General features: G+C 42.8%; 1 long non-coding RNA gene across 1 annotated transcript; it reads left to right on the top strand.

Annotated features, from left to right (window-relative positions):
- The first annotated feature begins 1,515 nt into the window (after positions 1–1,515).
- On the top strand, positions 1,516–14,651 carry LOC123369980. Its single transcript, XR_006579219.1, has 5 exons — positions 1,516–1,851; positions 7,762–8,003; positions 10,278–10,359; positions 12,296–12,417; positions 14,564–14,651. It is a non-coding gene; the product is annotated as an uncharacterized LOC123369980 (long non-coding RNA).
- Positions 14,652–21,784: the final 7,133 nt, after the last annotated feature.

Below are 21,784 nucleotides of genomic sequence, written 5' to 3' on the forward strand. Positions count from 1 at the left end.
ACACGTCATACATGTGCTTGTATTATTTGTGTGTCAATAATAGCTTTATATTGTTGGAATCCACAGTCATGTTAAAAGGCAACAATGTACATCATCCATTGATTGATGCAGTAGAGGGCATATTTCTCATCTCACATCACCATAAACTTTACTGCTGGCTACACTCACCAGTTATTCTCCCAGCTGAAGCAATTATTAGTGTGGTCATTGTAATACATAATCAGTTTCAGGGATCACTATGAAAATTAAAAGCCAATGCAAAAAAGTCACTCAATTTGTCTGCCACTGTCCTTGAATCATAAATGGTATTAGTAGCATGTTTCCTCTCGGCTGGAATTACAACAAACTAATATATGGCAAGGAAATTATTACAGTAGTACTCAAAGGATCAAGTGAAGGGATAGATAGAAGAATGAAATACAGGGACAAGAAAAAGCCGGGGGGGGGGGGTGTGTGGAAGAGAAGCAGAAAATGTGTCATTCTGCCAAGATCCATGTATGGGAGACTGATCTTGACCATAGAGCAGAAAGACAGGAAGCAAAGGCATGAACGGCCTTCTACATATTTGCTGTTTATGGCTCAATTATTGCTTTGAGCATATGCTAAGAGCCTATTAACACATTTTAGCAATGTAAATATTCTAAACTTTAACTTTTAATTGATTTATGCACATAAAGACTGTACCTTACAGGAGGGGTGGGGGGAAAAACAACAAAATGGCACAGGAAACTGGAAATGGATTGATCTGGGCGAAGTTGCTCTCTGAAGCTCCTTGAGAACAGTAATCTTGTCAAGTTCAGTCCCCTACTGCTTTACCAGCGTGGGAAGACTGAAGAGGCAATAACATATGCCTGTGTGTTATAAGCAGGTTCACACTCCCTAGTGGTAGCGGGTTGGTTTGTTGAAGGCTAGAGGGGTTTTAACAACACTGCAGCCCTTATTTTGCTAGCGGGAGTCTTTTCATTGCTGGGGTGGTCTGGTGGAGAAGGTAAGTTATACAACATCCCCAGGTGGGAGGATTTTAAACCCCTCGCTCTTGTCAGTGGCTGTTTAAAGAGCAGCGCTGCTAGACCAATAAAGCATCGGGCTTCTATCGCCGCTGCCGGCAAGCCGGGCACCCCAGACACCCGCGCACCTGGCAGAGGCCGGTCCCCAGCAGCGCCAGCCAGGGAGAGCAGGACACCGCCGGCGTTTCCGGCATCCCTTCCCCCAGGGAACGAGCTCGGGGAACTCGTCAACTCCAACCCAACGAGCGGAGCCCCGCACCCACCCGCCTGCTGCAGGCTCCCCGCTTCGTGCCCCGCCCTCGCCGCTCGGCTCCCCCCTTCTCTTTAAAACTCAACGCGCTGGCACTGAAACCCTGAAGAAAAATAACCTCCCCGCGCGGCGTAACGCGAGGGAGGCAGAGCGGGTGGGCGGTAGGGGGGGGGGGACATGTTAAATGGGAGGCGGGTGAAGTAGTGGAAAGAGGGAAAAGCCAAAGGAGAAGGGCCGGGTCATCGTCCCCCATTTACCCGCACGCTGAGCCGCCGCCGCCGCCGCCTTCCCGCCAATTCCAACGTTCGGTTCCGCCTCGCGCACAGTCCGAGAAGGGAGCTGGGTGCGGGTCTCGGCCGCGGGTTTGCAGGGGCTGGTTTCTGGGCTCTGCTTGCTGTTACACACCCTCCATTTCCCGGGTGCCTCCCTGTGCTTATGTGTAAAATCATTAGAAAAGAAAAATAAATATGCAGGAGGAAGGTGCTCGCACCACCCGCAAATTGCCTCAACTGCCCTTCAGTTATGGCCTGAGTCCCAAACAGCGGCGCTGGTTGCACTAGTGCTGGCCTTGGCTTCTCACTAAAACCAGGGCAGGTGAATGAGAGAAATGTGAGGGGCTGGTGAGGCCAGACTGATAGCAACCATAGGGAAGGGAGATCAGACAGGAATTTGTCAACTGAGGCCTGATCTAGAGGCTTAATATTTAGAGCAGAATAGCTATAGCAGTGGGTGTGTGAAAAATCCACACAGCCTGAGCACTGCAGTTCAGCTGATCTATCCCCTGCTGTATTCAGCCTGTTGGGATCCTGGAGGAATGCTAGCTAGTGAGGGAGGTGGGGACTACCAACAACACTAGAAAAAAACCTTCCCTGGCTGTGGGAAGCACTACACTACAGCACAGCAGTGGCCTAGCTCAGGGCTGCCCAGAGGATTGAGGGGGCCTGGGGCAAATCAATGTTGGGGGCCCCTTCCATAAAAAAAAGTTGCAATACTATAGAATACTATATTTTTGTGGGGGCCCCTGTGGGGCCTTGGGCAAATTGCCCCACTTGCTCCCCAACTCCCCGGGCGGCCCTGGCATAGCTACTGCACCATAGCTGTACTGCTGAATTGCCCTATGTCTACACTGGCAGAGTTACAGCGCTGCTCAGAAAGTGCTGAAGGAAAACAGCTGTTGTGTGTTCACACTGTCAGCTGCCTGCGCAATAGCGTGTTCACACTTGTGGTACTTGCAGCAGTATTTGGAGCGGTGCACTCTGGGCAGCTATCCCACAGAGCACCTCTTTCTCTGCTGCTAAGAGTTCTGAGAAGGCGGAGGGAGCATCCTGGATCCTATACCAATGCCCCATGATGCATTGCTTTGCATCCCAGCAATCCCTATGCTTTCATCCACATTTGGTGCCATCTTTCAACAGTTTCTGTACTGTGCGCTCTACCTCTTCAACCTGCAGGAATGGATCCCACACTGTTGATCAATATCCTATTTGCTCTAACACATCACAAGTGGCAGTGGAGTTATTCCTTAAACTACAAAGGCAAGAGGAATGAAACATTGATCTCGCCACACGTACTAGCTACAACACGAGATTGCTTGTGGCATTCATGGAGGTCCTGATCACAGTGGAATGCCACTTTTGGGCTTGGGAAACAAGCACTGAGTAGTGGGATCACATTGTCATGCACATCTGGGATGACAAGCAGTGGCTGCAGAACTTTCGGATGAAGAAAGCCACATTCATGGGACTGTGTGATGAGCTCACCCCGGCCCAGCAAGGACATGAGAATGAGAGCTGCCCTGTCTTTGGAGACACGCATATCGATTGCACTGTAGAAGCTGGCTACTCCAGACTGCTACCAATCAGTCGCTAACCAGTTCAGAGTGGGAAAGTCAACTGTTGGACTTGTGTTGACGGAAGTGTGCAGGGCCATTAATCGCATGCTGCTCCAAAAGACTAACTCTGGTCAACGTGTGTGACATTGTGGATGGCTTTGCACAGATGGGCTTTCCTAACTGTGGAGGGACGATAGATGGCATGCATATTCTAATTCTGGCACCAGACCACCTCGCCACCGAGTACATTAATCAGAAGGGCGATTTCTCAGTGGTTCTCCAGGCGCTTCTGGATCACCATTGGCGTTTCATGGACATTAACGCAGGCTGGTCCAGAAAGTTGCGTGACGCACGCATCTTTTGGAACACTGGCCTGTTCAGGAACTGCAATTAGGTACTTTCTTCCTGGACCAGGAAATCACCGCAGGGGAAGTCAAAATGCCCATTGTGATCTTCATAGAATCATAGACTATCAGGGTTGGAAGGGACCTCAGGAGATCATCTAGTCCAACCCCCTGCTCAAAGCAGGACCAATCCCCAGACAGATTTTTGCCCTACGTCCCAAGGGACCTGGGGAGACCCCGCCTTCCTCTTAATGCTGTGGCTTATGAAGCCATACATGGAGCACCTTAGCAGCAGCAAGGAGCGGGTCAACAACAGGCTGAGCAAGTGCAGAATGGCTGTTGAGTGTGCTTTTGGCCATTTAAAGGCCTGCTGGTGCTGCCTATATGAGAGGCTGGACCTGGCTGATGCTTATAGCCGTGTGCTGTACATTCCATAATATTTGTGAAAGGAAGGGTGAAAGCTTCACTCAGGGCTGGACCGCTGAGGCTCAGTGTCTGGAGGCTGAATTTGAACGGCCAGAGGCCCCGGCTATTAGAGGGATGCAGCGTGGGGCCATAAGGATCATGGATGCCTTGAGGCAACAATTTGAAGCTGAAAGCCATTAATATTTGTTGCTATGCTCAGGAGTGCAGTGTTTGTAATCATAGGCACCGACTTCTGCTGGCACCGGTGGATGCTCGACCCCCCTCTGGCCCAGGCCCCACCCCTCTCCTGCCCCCTCCCGCCCCTGCCCCGCTTCCATTCCAACTCCTTCCCCAAAGTCCCTGCCCCAACTCCACCCGCTCCCTGACCCTATTCCAACCCCTTCCACAAATCCCCGGCCCTGCCTCTTCCCCACCTCCTCCCCTGAGCACGCCATGTTTCCGTTCCCCCCTCCCTCCCAGAGTTTGTTACGTGGGAAGCAGGGACGCAGCATGCTCAGGGGAGGGGGCGGAGGTGAGATGGGGCAGGGAGATGGGGAGGGGAGCTTGGCTGCCACTGGGTGCAGAGCACCCACCAAATTTTCCCCATAGGTGCTCCAGCCCCGGAGCACCCACGGAGTCGGCGCCTATGTTTGTAATGCTAGGAAGTGATTGTGATTGGTACAGATGGTGCAATATGAAGGTGTAAGAAAATTGCCTGATACTTTGCAGGGCTCTGTTTGCTTTCAATTCGTGGAATAAAGATTGCTTTCAAACCAACACAATTCTTTTATTAAAAAAAGAACAACTGGAGAAGAGAGTCAAACAAAAAACACACATCAGCACTGAAGGGGATGGGGGAGGGAAGGGTCGCAGGAGGAGGTGGGGTCCCAGGCTGGTTAAAGATTGTGTATGTCCAGGGATCATATCCAACCTTCTCTTTTGGAGTACAGTGCAGCAGGTGCTGTACTTCAGAGGGATGAGTGTTGAGTGCAATGGGTACTGGGAGTCTGCAGGGCTGGACTATGACGGGGCAGGAGTGGAATGCAGCGAGTACAGACTGGAGCCAGGAGGTTGATAATTGTGTTGGCAGTGTCTGGGGGGCACATGGGAAAGAGTTTTGTGACAGCGGCTGCAGGGGAGGAAGGGCGCGGAGCTGCTCCGTTTGCAGTGCTAGTAGCGCCTGGAGCGTGTCCGCTTGGCACTCCATAACGTTTAAGAGCCACTCCGTGGCTTTATTCTGGCCACGTTCTCCTTTCGGTCCCTCATCTCGCTGTCCCACCACTCCTTCAGTTCTTGATTTTTGGCCACGGAGTGCATCGTGACCTCACACAGAAAGTCCTCTTTAGTTCTTCGTGGCCACTTTCTAATTCTGTGCAGCCATTCAGCCGGCAATAACAAAGAGGGAGGCTGGGCTCCCAAGGTCATATCTGTGAAACCAAAATGCAACATTTTTCAGAAGCGGCATTGTTTGCAATAACACAGACCACTTATTTAAAACACAGCCACTATTCACATACCTGTCACTAACTGGCTGACCCCAGGCAAGCACACATGAGCCACAAGACCCCCAAAAATGGTGACAAACTGCAGGGGCAGGGTAAATCAGTGTTCCAGGACTGTACTGTAGACAGGGCATGTGGCTCTTGGGGAGAGCCAGCACTGTAGTTGGGGGGCCTTATAATCATTCCTGTCCCCACATTTTCTACAGACAGTGTTCATTATGGAAGATATCTCGCTGCTGAGGGTGAGCAGGGAATCAAGGAGGATCTTCTCCAAGACTGCGGCTTCAACCCTGGCCCTTATGCGGCTCGCCTGTGTGCAGCAATGGTGTCCCGCCCACCCTGTCCAGTGACAGCAGAGTGGCGTGGGAAAGTTACCCTTAATGGGGCAAGAAACAAAGCAGCTCTGCCAAAGAACCTGCAGCAGTGGATTGGCCAGTATCTCCATGAGAGTTTCCTGGAGATCTTTGAGGTAGATTCCCGTGAAGTGAGAGAGTCAATCAACAGCCTGTTCCGCCGCTCAGACTAGGCATGTGGTGGTATGCACATCATACGGACAGAAGCCTGCTTTCTGCAACCCTCCTGTCCCCAACAACTTGCTTCAGTGATTCTCCCAAACAAAGCCACTTGCTATGGTCCTCCTCTCCTGTTTGCATTTCGCCAAGATCCGACAGGTGTGACTGGCTAGCCTCCTCCAGGGTAGAGAAGAGCTCTGGGCTGCATGCATCTCTAACCTCCAAGTTGTCCTCTGCCTCTGGGTCCCTTCCCCGCTCCTCATCCTCATCCAAGATTTCCTCCTCCTGGCTCGGTCCACTTTCACCTGGCACGTGAGCCACTGAAGTATCCACAGTGGCCTTTGCAGTGGAGGTGAGGTCACCACCCAATATCGTGTCCAGCTCTTTGTAGAACTGGCAGCTTGTGGGCACAGCATGGGAGTGGCAGTTTGCCTCCTGCGCCTTGTGGTAGGTGTTCCACAGCTCCTTCATTTTGACCCTGCACTGCAGTGTGTCCCGGTCATGGCCCCTTTTTGTCATGCATCGTGAAATCTGTCCATGGGTATCATAATTCCTATGGCTGGAGCGCAGCTGGGACTGGAAGCCTCCTCTCCCCAAATGCTGATGAGGTCCAGCAGCTCAGCATTGCTCCAAGCGGGAGATCACCTGGTGCATGGAGCAGGCATGGACACCTGGAAAGATGTGCTGAGACCACTGCACACCACTGAGCAAACAGGAATGGGACTTTCAAAATTCCCAAGGAATTTAAGGGGTGGGGATGACAGTTGGTCACCAGATGCCAGGGCAGTAGAGTTCAAACCAATGACCAGAGAGGCGAGAACAGGCATTGTGGGACACCTCCTGGAGGCCAACTGCAGTGCTGTAATCGACCAGGGTGTCTACACTGGCACTACAGTACTGTACCCCCAGTGCAGAAAGCTACACCTTTCATTGGGGTGGGTTTTTATACAGTACTGCAACTGCGCAGTTTCTGCGCACTAAGTGGCTTGGCAGTGTGCACACCTCGGGAGTTACATCGCAGAAAGCTGCTTTACTGTGCAGAAACTTGCCAGTGTAGACAAGGCCTTAGTATAGGCATGGCCTGAGGTTAGCACTTTAAACCTACACTTATTGACTACTAGTATTCACAATTTTCTGTAGATCATAGAAAGCAATCACTGTCCAACATTTTGGAAGTGAAAAATAGAGGTTTTCACACCATTCACTCTCAGAAAAAAATCACAATAATATCATTTTAGCTTTCCAAAACAGTTTGCAAAATAGCCAAATTCTGGTCCAGAGTATTTTTTCTTTGTATTTGAAGATATTCAGTGTTGTTCCTTTTCTTTATCTGCCTTAACAAAGCTTCATTTTGTTAAAGGAAAATTCAAGATAATCCGGGAAGAAATTTTAGGTATTTAGAAATAAATAATGGCAGCAATATTTTGGCATGGATTTTACTTTCGCTTAAAATAATTACTAAGTATCAGAACATATTATGCATGCCTCATCAGACAGTGAATAGGTGCATGTAGGTAGTTGTTGAACTTCAGAAAAGGTAGGCTTTGCCTGCTATTATTTGGAAAAAATATGGTGTGAAATCCTCTCTCTATAGAAGTCAGCCAAAAATCTCATTGAGTTCATGGGGACCAATATTTCACACCTAGACTCTCAAACAGGGCTTTGGAGCAGAGCCCAGAGCTGGAGCACAGAGCAGCTCCAGAGCAATGGAGCTGCAGGTTTTTGCCTGGAGCTGGAGTGAAGCCAGAGCACACCTCCAAAGCCCTGCTCTCAAACATTTTATTATAATAACTTGCTTAAAATATATATATTCAAATATGGTATTTTTTGAATTTTACATACAATCCCTAATATTCAAGAGTTAATTATGAAAAGACAAGTTGTTAATTCTGTTTTTTTTAATAACCTAGGTTCTGTTTGGACTCAGACGTTCTCAGAATTACCCTGCCAACATTGACCTACACTCCAGTTCCATTTCCTTGGGAAAAATTTGGATTCTTCAAACCTTAAATAAAATTCCCAATCAAAAGATGGAGATATCAGTATTTTATGGTCAAATATGAGATTGTCTTAATAATCCCCAAATGAAATGTTATAAACCCAGGAAATTCAGAGTTATGTTTAAAATGAAAAGGAATCCAAGCATATTAAGGTATGGAATTTCACTCTTTCAAAATGGCTGCTATCTTCTGTTCTCATTGGTACTGAGAGCATAGCCCGGGGTGGGCAAACTTTTTGGCCCGAGGGCCACATCTGGGTATGGAAATTATATGGTGGGCCATGAATAATCACAAAATTGGGGGTTGGGGTGTGGGAGGGGGTGAGGGCTCTGGGGTAGGGCCAAAAATGAGTTCAGGATACAGGAGGGGGTTCATAGCTGGGGTTGGGGTGTGGGGATCTGACTGGGGGTGTGGGCTCTGGGGTGGGGTTGGGAGTGCAGAAGGGTGCTCCGGGCTGGGATCTAGGCATTTGGAGGGTGTGAGGGGGATCAGGGCTAGGGCAGAGGGTTGGAGCACAGGTTCCAGGTGGCGCTTCCCTCAAGAGCTCCTGGATGCAGCGGCATGACCCCCTCCAACTTCTATGCAGCGAGGCAGCCAGGCAGCTCTGTGCGCCACCGTGTTCACAGGCGCTGCCCCTGCAGCTCCCATTGGCTGCTGTTCCAGGCCAATGGGAGCTGTTGGGGCAGGGACAGCATGCGGAGCCTCCTTGCTGCCCCTAAGCGTAGGAACCCGGGGGTGGACATGCCGCTGCTTCCGGAAGCCGTGCGGCGCCACGGCACATGCAGAGCGGGGCAAGCCTCTGACCCCACTCCCTGGTGGGAGCTAGAGGGCCATATTAAAACATCTGAAGGGCAGGATGCAGCCCCCGGGCTGTAGTTTGCCCACCCCTGGCATAGCCGAATTTAGCAAAGATGGCTGCTTACCCATTCTCCTTCTCCTCACAGTGCTCCTCTCAGTGACAGATTAGCCACTGGGCCAATGGGGCTTGTGCCCAGGGCCCTTGCCAATTGGGGGCCCCAGGGACCCCAACCTGCTCTGTCTCCCCAGTGCTTCTGCTGGGGAGTGGGGTCGGGATGCAGGGGCTTGCCCTGCTCCGCTCACCTGGTGTTCCTGCTAGGGAATGAGGCCAGGGCACAGGGCCTTCCCCCGCTCTCTGGCAGGAGCACTGGGGGAGCGGGCCAAGCCCCAGCACCCTCACCTCACTCCCTGGTAGGAGCTCCAGGGAGAACTGCAGTCAGAAGGGGTGTGGTGGGACCCCACTTGCTCTGGCCCAGAGGTCCACAAACCCCTAATCCACCTCTGGCTCCTCTCCACCTCCTGATAATAGAGGGACTACGGTCATCTTCCTAAAGCTTGACATCACTCCTTTTGGGAACAATGGGAAATACTGACCATTTTGGAAGATATTTTTGTTTCTCTTAAGTTCTTTGTGGAATTCTCTGTAGAAGAACATTATTCTTTAACCTGTGCTGAAAGAGAAAATTTCCATGATGAAGAATAACTGGAAAAAATTACCAGTTAAACATTAATCCCTAATAAAAAAAATATTGTGTACTCTATACACAAGGAGTCCTGTGGCACCTTATAGACTAACAGACGTTATGGAGCATGAGCTTTCGTGGGTGAATACCCACTTCGTCAGATGCATGTGACATGCATCCGACGAAGTGGGTATTCACCCACGAAAGCTCATGCTCCAAAATGTCTGTTAGTCTATAAGGTGCCACAGGACTCTTTGCTGCTTTTACAGATCCAGACTAACACGGCTACCCCTCTGATACTCTATACACAAGATTTCATTGAGTTTTAATTATAAGGAAAGTTTGCATTTATTCCGTTATTAATTTCATTAGAGTCAAAGAAAGATCTGACAAGGAGTCCTAAATTTTTAAAGGACCCATTTTTAATTAATTTTAACATCTAAATTAATTAATGAATTTACTTTCAACTTCCCAAAATTCATTCTATATGCAAAGAATTAATGCCATTTTTTGGGAGAATAAGCTGTACTTTTCATTCATAAAGAAATTGAATGCCTGCTTTGAGTACAGAATTAAAAACTTAACCATGGAGCCACAACAACTGATGCCTCAATCGGGGGGCGGGGGTGGAGGAGTGTTAAAAGCACAAATCATTGTTATACAAAAATAAACTGCATGCATGACAGCATTTTAATATTAATTTTCATCCTTCCCAGACCCACCTTCCTTATTCCAGAATGTTCTGTATATAAAAGTTAGAGTTTGAGCCTGCAACTGTTATATAAGGTGTACTTGAGCAAGTATGGACTGCAGGATCATGTCCTTAAACTGGGAATCTCTTTGCTCATTTTTAATTTTTCTGTAACAAATGGCACTATAGAAATAATTATACATAAAAATAATAAAAGTTTGGTTGCTGAATGAAGTCTTAATTTATAATTCCAGGTATTCCACAGTTAACAGATCTTGTTAACTCAAACTACAATATAAACAGAAGACGACTTCCCAGTAGACAAAAGTTAAGAAGGTTGGGCTCCAAATTTCCAATTTCTCCTATATTTTTTAAGTAAAGAATTTGTGACTAAAATTTTCCACAATCATTCAGATTTCAGTTTAACTGTAGGGGCTTGTCTCCACTTACCGGTGGATCAATGCTGCATAAGGTAAGTTGACGGGAGAAACTCTCCCGTTGACCCAGCACAGTGTAGACACCACAATAAGTTGACCTAACGTATGCAGCTGGAGTTGGATAACTTAGGTCGACTTAAGTCCGTAGTGTAGACCTGCCCCAGTATTTGAACTGTTGGAAATTTTATCTCATATCACATACTAAATTATTTGGATAGGTCTGATGTATATCTCCCTAACTCAATATTATAGACTTTTTTCCAAATATTTTCTATTACATAGTTTAATAGGCACTATAATTTTTCATTTTTTCAAACCTGCTCCATAGTGTTATTTCAGCTAAAGGTCATATCTCCAAATAAATTTATCTCAGACTTCTAAGTTTCTTGCACAAAAATAACAGGAGTTATGGACAATTTGACCTCTGGGAAATATACAACCCAATTTCAGCCAGGCATGCAGAACAAAGCAATAGCCAATAATGGACAAATATAATGTAAAGTCACATATCTGAACCACTCAGATCCACAGTGTTGACTTCTTTATAAATCTGATGCCTGAAATACCATGTATTTGGCATGAAAAAAGGTGAGCAGAATTAGGTCAATTAAAACTAAAAACAAAATTTTAATATTTAATCAAGTACTTTTGTATTTCTTCAGATGGATTATTTGTTAACATTACAGTACATTAAAAAGGAATATTTTTTAAAAATCTGAATGTAACAGTAATTGCAATATACAATTACATGGAGACAATCCTTAACGTTTTCCAGTCCTTACAATACTGCAGCCAGTACTGACGTCAGCATTGTCAGTTACTGTCAAATTAAGTAATAGTGGCCATGTCACTCTGTGTCAGTTCTAATGCATTATCAAGTTAGTCCTCATTGACCTTACCAGTTACCACAGCTGCATGCCCAAGAGACATAGTGTTATCTATGTAGGGTGATCAGACAGCAAGTGTGAAAAATTGGGATGGGGGTGAGGGGTGGAGGATAATAGGAGCCCATATAAGAAAAAGACTCCAAAATCAGGACTGTCCTTCTAAAATCGGGACATCTGGTCACCCTATATCTATGCTAACTATCATAAATGGACCATGGTAAAAATATTACTGAAAAATTCCTACTGTCAATCCATACAAAGTTTTAAGCTATTTAGGAATCATGCATGATGGTTCAATATTTTTTCTTCCCGCATAGATGCTCATTAGTATCTTTACTGTCATGGAGATTACTGATTGAAAACATGCAACTGGGGCCATATATGTTCTGTTCACAAAGGTCTGTCATCACAGATTTTCACTTTTCATTGTAATTGGCTCCTTACTTACATGAAATTTAGTGTAGATGTTCAAATCCCCAATCTTATGCATTTAGAGCCTGATTGTGCTCTAACTCCCATTGACTTCAACATGAACAGGGCCAGATATTATAAGTGGATAAAGCTAAATATTGTTTGAACATATAATGAACAGATAAAACAATATGGCTTTTCAACATTAGTTTTGCAAGTTTCACTTAGGAGACAGTTTAGAGGAATTGAAATGGGACAGACCAAAGTTTCAGTAAAATGTGTAAATGCAAAGAATACAATATTCAGAGAACAATTAAAACATATTTTAAAAAATAATTGTAGCTTCAAGGAGAATAGCTCCAAGGTCAGTACATTATTCATGGCACACTGTTAGTGCTACAGGTACTTTACACAGATGTAGGAAGACAAATTCCCTGCACTGAAGAGCTTACAATTCTTGGCCCTGATTCAGGGCATGTGTTTAAATCTATCCCTATTCAGGAAAACAATTACACGTTAAATTTTTGTTATAAATAGATGTTCTTCTGTAATTCCTACATGAAACCCAGAACTTCCGGTGGAGCTAGAGCATATCTTTTTGAAACTATTCTGTGTTGACTGAAAGACTTCAAGTGATGGAGAATTCATCACATTTTTATGTAAGTTGTTCCAATGGCTAATTACCTCCCTATAAAACATTTATGCCTCATTTCTACCCTGACTTTGTCTAGCTTCACCTTCCAGTCATATCTTGTTATGTCTTTGTCTGCTAAATTAAAAAGCCCTGTATTATCAGAAAGTTTTGTCCCTGTGTAGGTACCTATAGACTGTGAGCAAGTTACCTCTAAACTCCTCTTGGATAAACTAAATAGACTGAGCTTCTTTAGTCTCTCTATCTTCCTACTGTATTTTCCTCTGCATGCTTCTAATGAAGTGGGGTGTAGCCCACAAAAGCTTATGCTCAAATAAATTTGTTAGTTTCTAAGGTGCCACAAGTACTCCTGTTCTTTAGTCTTTCTGTAATCGACAATAAGCAAATGGAGGAAGGGGGTGGGATGTGAAGAAGAGTAGTGTGACTGAATAATAGGGGGTAACACACATAATGTTAGTGATGTGCTGGTGAGGTTAACATTCTGACCTCACCAAATTGAAAGGAAAATTTGGGAAATCTCTGCTCTGGTAGAGTTGCCTTTCTCTGCATACTCTTAACATAAGACCTCAGTCATGCTTGTAGCCCTTTCTGAACCTTTTCCAGTCTTTCCAACATCTTTTTTAAAGTATGGACACTGGAACTGGACACAGTAGTGAGCTCACTTCATTTAATGTTCTGTTGCATCTGTCACAATTTGAGTGCCAATTCATTCTCTGTGAAGAAGCCTCACCACTAAAATTTTCCAAAATATTGTTATTTGAAATGGTTTTGAATCCCATTGTTTTGCATGTAGTTTATAATGTCAGTACAGCATGGATTTTCATTAAACCATTTTGTTTGTATAAATGAACAATTCATGCTATGAATATCATTGAGAAGCAATATTCACTGAGCTTAAATCACAATTTATTGAAAAATAGTCATAAAAAAATCAATCCCAGGAATTACTCAGTTGGTTATGTATTTGAAATTTACTGATGATTATGAAATAGTATATTTTCAAACCTACATCTTTTGAGTGAGTTTCCTCATATAGCAGATTTCAAATCTCTAATTTAGTACTAGCGAGTTGGGACATAATTTGGACTGATACTGTTAATATAGCAGATATTCTTGTCAAAGCCACAGTGGAAGCTGAAAATTGAATGAATCAGAGAACTGATCTTTTTATTGAAGTTTAAAGACAATGTTCCATATAAGCATTAGATTAATACATACTGGTGGCTATGACAGCTGTTGGAAACCATGATGTTATGATATAAACACTACAATCTTCAAAACAATATTTATGATGCTAGTCTAAACCAGATGACATATTAGTGAAGCTTGCAGAATTGCTCTAATGGTTTTCACTGTGGATTATTATAGTCTGTTCAAAGATGCAACTTCTGCAACTAAGGGTTTATTGAGAACAACACTGCTATTCTTTTTAAAATACAGTACATTTTTTCTGCAATCTTATATGTTGGATCAAGTTAAGCCTTTTTGCAACTAACTCTCAGCTATTATCTCATTTCTGCATCAATTTTATTATTGTAATGTATTCTATATCATGTATACAATTTTGTGAAATAAGTTAATATTTGTAGTTGACAGTGAAACTGGGTAACCTTAACTCTCTACATCTTCTAGAATCAGATATAGTATCTGATTTTAGTGTTAGCTTTAACCCAAATACAATTATCAATTTATACACAGATTTGATATCACAGTTCATTTTCACACTTGCTATAATTATTCAGTCCAGAATATGTAGTCTGAATCACAAATATGTATTTCTACTAATATGAAAGAACCACCTTTTATAGACTCTAAACATATACACCATAATTCCAGGCACTAAATATTTGTAATTTCACCAACATGTTTCTTAAATTCCTTTCACACCCCACCTTTGAGGAAGTGTGTATATAGTACACTGGAATGGAAGTGTTCATGGCATATTTTCAACCCATGTAATTTTTTTAGATTACCTGAATTTGATGATCTATACCACTGATTAACTTTCCAGAGCTAGTGCTTTGTATGTTAACTGCTGTAATTACTACCTGAGAATATTTGTAGCAAAGGTATCAATAAAATATAGTAAAATCTTATATAAAACAATTTCTCTCTCTCTGTTTTGTATTTTTTAAATACGCAAATTTAAAAAGACCAGAGATACCAAGACAGGCAACATGCCAAGGAGAAAAGAAAAACACTATTTCTGGCCATTTATTCCTGTGGTACTATAAAGATTGTAAGTATTAATGTTGTTTGTTTATAACTTTTTTAATTGTTGTCCTGATTGTGGGATTCTGTTAATATTACAGTTGATCTGTTTATTTTAATTACCTCTCCTGTTCTCTTGCTAATCCTACAAATTAAAATTAAAATGACTTTAAATAAAAAGGAGTATTTCCCAGAAATTTTAAGAAGAATGTGGGACAAAAATGAAATAGATGTCACTCTTGACAATGTCAAATATTTTGATGATCCTTTCAAATTCCTGAAGCCTTTTGTGTTGTGAATAGGTATTTCCCAAAACATCAATGTAGTAATACCCTGAGATTGTATTTATTGCTAGAATTCGAGACTGCTATTCCCAAAAACAAGCAGCACAGGATAATCTAGAGTTTTGCATGCTTTTTTCTATATCATACAGGTATTTAGATATAGTGTAAATACTTGACAAGAAACCTGGGAACTGTCATCCCACAGATCCTTATGTTCAGAAAATTATATGTTGTTGGGTTCTTTTGAATTCATACATAATCTTTCTTTGCATAGCTTTGTGGTATCATTAGAATAATCCATCTAGAAAGAATACTTTAGATAGAACATAGCGAGTTAGGTCTCTTTAGCCTTTCATCAAGCACCATAAGATAACATCAGTCCACAAAGAGCTCTAACATGTTCCTCCAACTTTTTTTTTAAGCCCCAGTCAAGATTTTTTTTAAAGTAATGAATCAGGTAAATTCACAAGATATTTAACTGTGAAAAAGTTAATATTTAATAGAGAAAATACTAAGGAGGCAGAGGAATAATACAAAGAGTATTTACAGAGATTAAACATATGGCAGAAAATAATACTGAGATTCACCTTTGAAAAATACAACATCATAAACCAAGATAAAAATATTTCAAAAGTACAGATATTTGATGAGGAAGAAACCTGGAATACAGTCTTTCTGAAAGACAGCTGGGGTCAAATCCTGCTGGTCTTTCTCACAAATTTCCCATTGGAAATAGTGGTCCTTATAGATGATAGTGTATAGCAAATTAGATATTAGTTTATATATGTTACAGAAGAAAAAAAAAGGCCAACAATATTGGAGGCCTCTAGAAAAGTCACCTCTCACACTTGTGCAATGCCATTTGGACCGTGTTGGCTCTCTGAGATCTCTGGATGTTGATAATGGGATGGTCAGTGTAGGTGTCTCAGCTAACTTGATGGCATAACGTTGGCAGATAACCTCCAGCACTTAGTTGTATTTGCCACTGATTAAAAAGAAAGCAGCAAGCATTTCCCCACTTAGCTTTGATTGAATGGAAGAGGTTGCTTTCTCATAGAAGTTCTTCTAAATAGCATGGCTGCACCTCCCACCCCAAACCCCAAAGGCCTGGGTTCTTTTTCTGGACAGTGTGAAGAAAGGGGTAATGTCTCCTTTATGGACTCCCCTGTTCCTTTCTGTTGGAACAAGAAAGTGGCAGGGGGAACATGACCAGATGGCCTCTGTGCACCCAGGGGAAGATACATAGGTCCTGCCCCTCCAGCTGGGCCTCTCTCACACACCCACATCAGTTAGCTCCCAGATGAATTAAGTTGTTAAAGTTGCAGCCTAATTCAAAGATCTCTTGAATCTTGTCTTTCTTCCTGCATGTCCAGGACATCAGCAGTAGATCTGCCTATTCCTCCTCTACTAATTCTGTTCCATGGCCTGGGCCTATTGTAACCAAAGTCCTGCGTCTTCCTGGACTTTCTTTATTAAAACTGGTGAAAGAAAATCCTGTGGCATTGACATTTTCTATTGTCCCTAGGTGCTGGAAGAATATTTTATTTTGTTCCACAATATTGTCAAGAGCCTCTCCAAAGAGTTTTCCACATGAGAATTTTGCAGAAGTTAAGAACTGTTTTATGTAGTTATCTCCTTGCCCTAGACATAGTCACAAATCTCTTCTTGCTGCTGTCTTGGATGAGATCTAACTTAGTATTTTACTGGAAATATGGCTCACTCTGACAAGTTGCTGTGATCCAACAAATAATTTAAGAGTGTATGCTTAAATTTAAGCATACAAGTAGTCCTTTTAAAACCAATGGGACTACTCTCATGTTTAAAGTTAAGTATATGCTTATGTACTTTGCTGGATCCAGGCCAGCGTGTTCTGCATCGTGTAGGATTGAGCCCATAAAAAGAATCCTCCAGTAGGACACTGAAACTTGCTAGTTGTGGCAAGTTTCAGTGTCCTACGGGAGTTATTCCAGGATTCTTGAGACCACATAACATAATGGACATGGCAGACATTTGGAAGAGAATGAAAATTGCATTGATACTGCTGAGACTTTGAAATTCCAACACGATACCTCTATTTGCCTGTTCCCTGATTTTCACCTGAATTGTACCCTCTCAAAACCAAAAAAACACTGAAATTCTCAGATATTTTTCCCTTTTAATGAAGATAAATAGTGCAGATCCTATCCCCTATCTGGGCCAAAGCTTGCTCAAGTCATATTAATGTGTGTAGTCCCATTTAAGTCAATTGGACTATTTGTGTAAGTAAGATAAGAAGGATTTGGCTCTCTAAGGAAAAATAAATTTCCAATATTATCAGAGTCAGCATCTTTCACCAGCATTCAATTCAGATGTACATTTTGAAGAAAGGAAAAAAAATATTATGTACATATCAAAAGCAATATAAAAAAAAAACATTTTAAATACCTTAAGGAAATTTGTGAGTTTCGTTTTAGAGTTACAAAACCCTCTGAGTTTTTTTTTTCCATACAAAAAACGCTAAAGTCCCAGGAGAATTTCAGATTATTTTGTTGTAGCATAAACTCATGGTTCAACAAGGCAAAACTTGGTCCCTGGTGATTGTTTAATAACATTCTCAAGTTCTCAAACTTTTGTGATCAAAACTAGATTTTTCAGAATGCAGAGCAATAAAGACAATTCCATATTTGGGAGCTTTTTTCCCCCTCTCTTCAGCATTTGAGTCAAGTGAAAAAGGAGATCATTTGACAACACTAAAAAAATAAAATACTAGTGAGAAAAATAAAGTACGTCAAGGAGATATTTAAAAAAAATTAAATAAATGCAAGGAAAAAATTCTTGGTAATGGTGGAGCCAGAATTAGCAAATACCCTCAAATCAAATCCATAGGAAGATTTCACCGCAAACAGGATTGGGCCTCAAATCTGTAAATATTAGGATCTAAAAACACTAAGAAGCTGAAGTTAAGATACCTTTTGTAGACTCTTTCAATTTTTTTTTTTTTAAATAATTTTATGTGAAAGAAGGACCTGGTGTTAGGGATAGGGGGTGGGGGAAAATCAGAGACAGTTCAGTTGACCGGATCTGTTACATTAATTTCTTAATATGCGAAGGAGTGGATAAACCCCTAACAGCAATGGAAAATTAGTTTCTTTATTCCTTCATTAACATTGTGGGAGGAAAATTAATTTTCTACTCTCGTTTTCCCAATTAATAGAATATATCTTTAATAAAGTGATGTGTTGTATATATATTACACACACACTCTTATGGATTGAAAGAATTCTCTAAATTAATCCTAAACAGGTATCTTATAGTTATTTTTTGCTTTTCATTTAGTGTTAAATTGATTTTGTGTGTGTTGTTCTTTTTTCTGGTCCAGCCCAATACAATTCTTTATAGAAGAAAATGCATCCAAAAGAAGGGTTTTCCAAACCTATATTGGCACAATTTGGTAAATGGTAATTTGGTTGTCTATTTGATCTACGAATATTCAGATGCTGACACTGTATGATAATTATATCCACAGCTGTATTCTTTCAGTTTGTATTAGTGTGCAACACTTAAAAAAAAAAGTAGCAAAGTGAAACACTCGGAAGATGCCAGTGACTTTCTGCCCCTCCCCCACTTTTTGCATCTGACTTCTGATAGTTGTGTCTTCCATTATATAGGAAGCTGGTAAGAGACAGGTATAGAACCTAGGTGTCCTGGGTCCCAGTCTGGTGCATTAAACACCAGAGAAAATCCTCTCTTCTCTTTATTATTCAATGTTTGTCAGTGAGGCAGAGATCCTGTTGTACAAAGCATATGATCATGTAATTAAGAACTATATCATAATGCATACTCAGGGAAGCCAAATTAAGGTTGTACAGACAACCTTAATTCCAGCATTTAACAACATTTGAGTGCTTGATTTTGCAGCCTTGACATTCTTTTAACTTAAGATTTTTAAATATAATTTATGTTTTTAGGAAGCAAATTTAAAAGACAAATTCCATCATATGGAACTGTATTGATCCTGCATAGGTCATTAGCAGGATTGTGACCCAGGAACTTTAGATCCACATCACAGATCTCTACCACTTGAGCGAAAGAACTATCTTTAGTAGACTGTTATATTCTGTGTGGACCGGCCACTAGAAAGGGATGGAACACACACACTTACAGAACTATTTCCTGGACCACAGAGTAATAGTGTAAGTCAGTAATCCTGGGTTCTCTTCCTGACTCTGGAGGGGCATGAAACTAGTGGCTTACGAAACAGCATTGCTAAGCCTATAGATATATTACATTCATTCTGAAAGAGAGTTAGGCTTATCATTGCAATTCTTAACTGACGTAGGAGCCTAAGTCTGATTATCTTTCAAAGACTTAGGTACATAACTACATCAATTTTGAAAAATAGACTTAGGCTCCTAGATCAGTTAGGCATTGCAACATTGAGAAGAGCAAGGCCTAAATACTTAAAAATCTGAACATTTGGCTACATAGATGAGATTTATAGACCTGGATTCTAGTCCTACCTCTGCCAGATGTTACCTGTTAAAACCTCTCAGTCACCTTATTTATAAAATTGGAAGAAATTACTTGCCTGACTCCTAAGGTGCAAGTATGATGCCTTGCTCAATAAGAAGAGCTTTGAAGTGCACAGAACTAATATTAGTCAATGGAAGAACTGAAATTAGATCTCAGGTCTCCAAATGGGCCAAACCAGACTTCATGGAAAGGATGGCAGCTGCTGCTGCAGTAGTCTACCATTTCGTGTCTTCCTTACAATACTCCTGCTAATATATCCCACACTGATGTTAGCTTTTTTTGCAACAGCATTACACTGTTCACTCATATTTAGCTTGTGATCCACTATGACCCCCAGATCCCGTTCCGTGGTACTCCTTCCTAGGCAGTCATTTCCCATTTTGTATGTGTGCAACTGATTGTTCCTTCCTAAATGGAGTACTTTGCATTTGTCATTATTAAATTTCATCCTATTTACTTCAGACATTTCTCCAGTTTGTCCAGATCATTTTGAATTTTAATCCTATCCTCCAAAGCACTTGCAACCCCTCCCAGCTTGGTGGTATCCGCAGACTTTATAAGTGCACTCTCTATGCCATTATCCAAATCATTGATGAAGATATTGAACAGAAACAGACCCACAACCAATCCCTGTGGGACACCACTTGTTACGCTCCTCCAGCATGACTCTGAACCACTGATAAATACTCCCTAGGAATGATTTTCCAACCAGTTATGCACCCACCTTATAGTAGCTCTATCTAGGTTGTATTTCCCTAGTTTGTTTATGAGACGGTCATGAGACAGTATCAAAAGCCTTACTAAAGTCAATATATACCACATCTACCACTTCCCCCTATCCACAAGGCTTGTTACTCTGTCAAAGAAAGCTATCAGGTTGGTTTGACACGATTTGTTCTTGACAAATCCATGCTGACTGTTATTTATCACCTTATTATCTTCTAGATGTTTGCAAATTCATTGCTTAATAATTGCTCCATTATCTTTCCGGGTACAGAAGTTAAGCTGACTGGTTAGTAATTCCCAAGGTTGTCCTTATTTCCCTTCTTATAGATGGGCACTATATTTGCCCTTTTCCAGTCTTCTGGAATGTTTCCCATCTTTCATGACTTCTCAAAGATAATCGCTAATGACTCAGATATCTCCTCAGTCAGCTCCTTGAGTATTCTAGGATGCATTTCAACAGGCCCTGGTGATTTGAAGATATTTAACTTGTCTAAGTAATTTTTGACTTGGGGGTTGGCTAAGGGGCAGGAAGTCCCAGGGATAGTCAGGGGACAGAGGTTGGGGAGGGGAGGAGGGCGGTCAGGGGACAGGGAACGGGGCGGGGATTGGATCGTGGGCGTTCCGGGGGTCTGTCAGGACTTAGCGGGGGGGTGGATAGGGGTCGGGGCAGTCAGGGGACAGGGAACAGGGGTGGGGTCCTGGGGTGGTGTGGGGGGGTCTCTGGGGGATGGTGAGGGGCAAGGAGCAGGATGGGTCGGGGATTCTGAGGGGGATGGGCAGTCGGGGGGCAGGAAGTGGGTGAGGGTCGGATAGGGGACAGGGCCACGCTGTTTGGGAGGCACAGCCTTCCCTACCCTACCCTACAGCTCATTCAGCAGTTTGAGGCTTACAGAAGAGCCAAGCTGTTAGCTTTTCCATTAGGGCTACCATCCCTTTCACTTCTCAAATGCCAAATTATAGTCTATATTTAATTTCAGTGCCATAGGGAGATTCATGTCAGGGGAGGGTAGCCTCTGTGGGAGGGGTCACATGAGAAGAGCAATATCCTTCCCAACCCTACCAAGGGAGACCTCCCCCTCCCCTGCATTCCCTGAGGCTTCAGAGGAGTTAATTCAGTGGTTCTCAAACTTTTATACTGGTGACCTCTTTCACATAGCAAATCTCTGAGTGCAATGACCTCTTTCACATAGCAACCCCCCCCTTATCAATTAAAAACACTTTTTTATATATTTATTTAACACTGTTATAAATGTTGGAGGCAAAGCGGGGTTTGAGGTGGAGGCTGACAGCTCGCGACCCCCAGTAATAACCTTGTGACCCCCTGAGGGGTCCTGACCCCCAGTTTGAGAACCCCTGGGTTAATTTAATTTTAGCACCCTGTGTCCATTCACATGCATGTGCTATTTTGAGCATTTCAGTTTTCACAACATAGGCTCATCCCAGATTCTGGAACAAGCTCAAATGCTCAGTTCGTGGAGTATGTACATAAGCTATACTAAAGACAAACCCACAGTAACTGTCTCCAGTTTGTGAGGGACCCCATGGAGCCAGCCTCTAGGAAACAGATAAATGCATGGTGGAGAAGTCCATTAATGCTATTAGCCAGGATGGGTAAGGAATGGTGTCCCTAGCCTGTTTGTC

Source organism: Mauremys mutica, chromosome 4, assembly GCF_020497125.1.
Source record: "Mauremys mutica isolate MM-2020 ecotype Southern chromosome 4, ASM2049712v1, whole genome shotgun sequence".
In the NCBI taxonomy this organism is placed as follows: Eukaryota; Metazoa; Chordata; order Testudines; family Geoemydidae; genus Mauremys; species Mauremys mutica.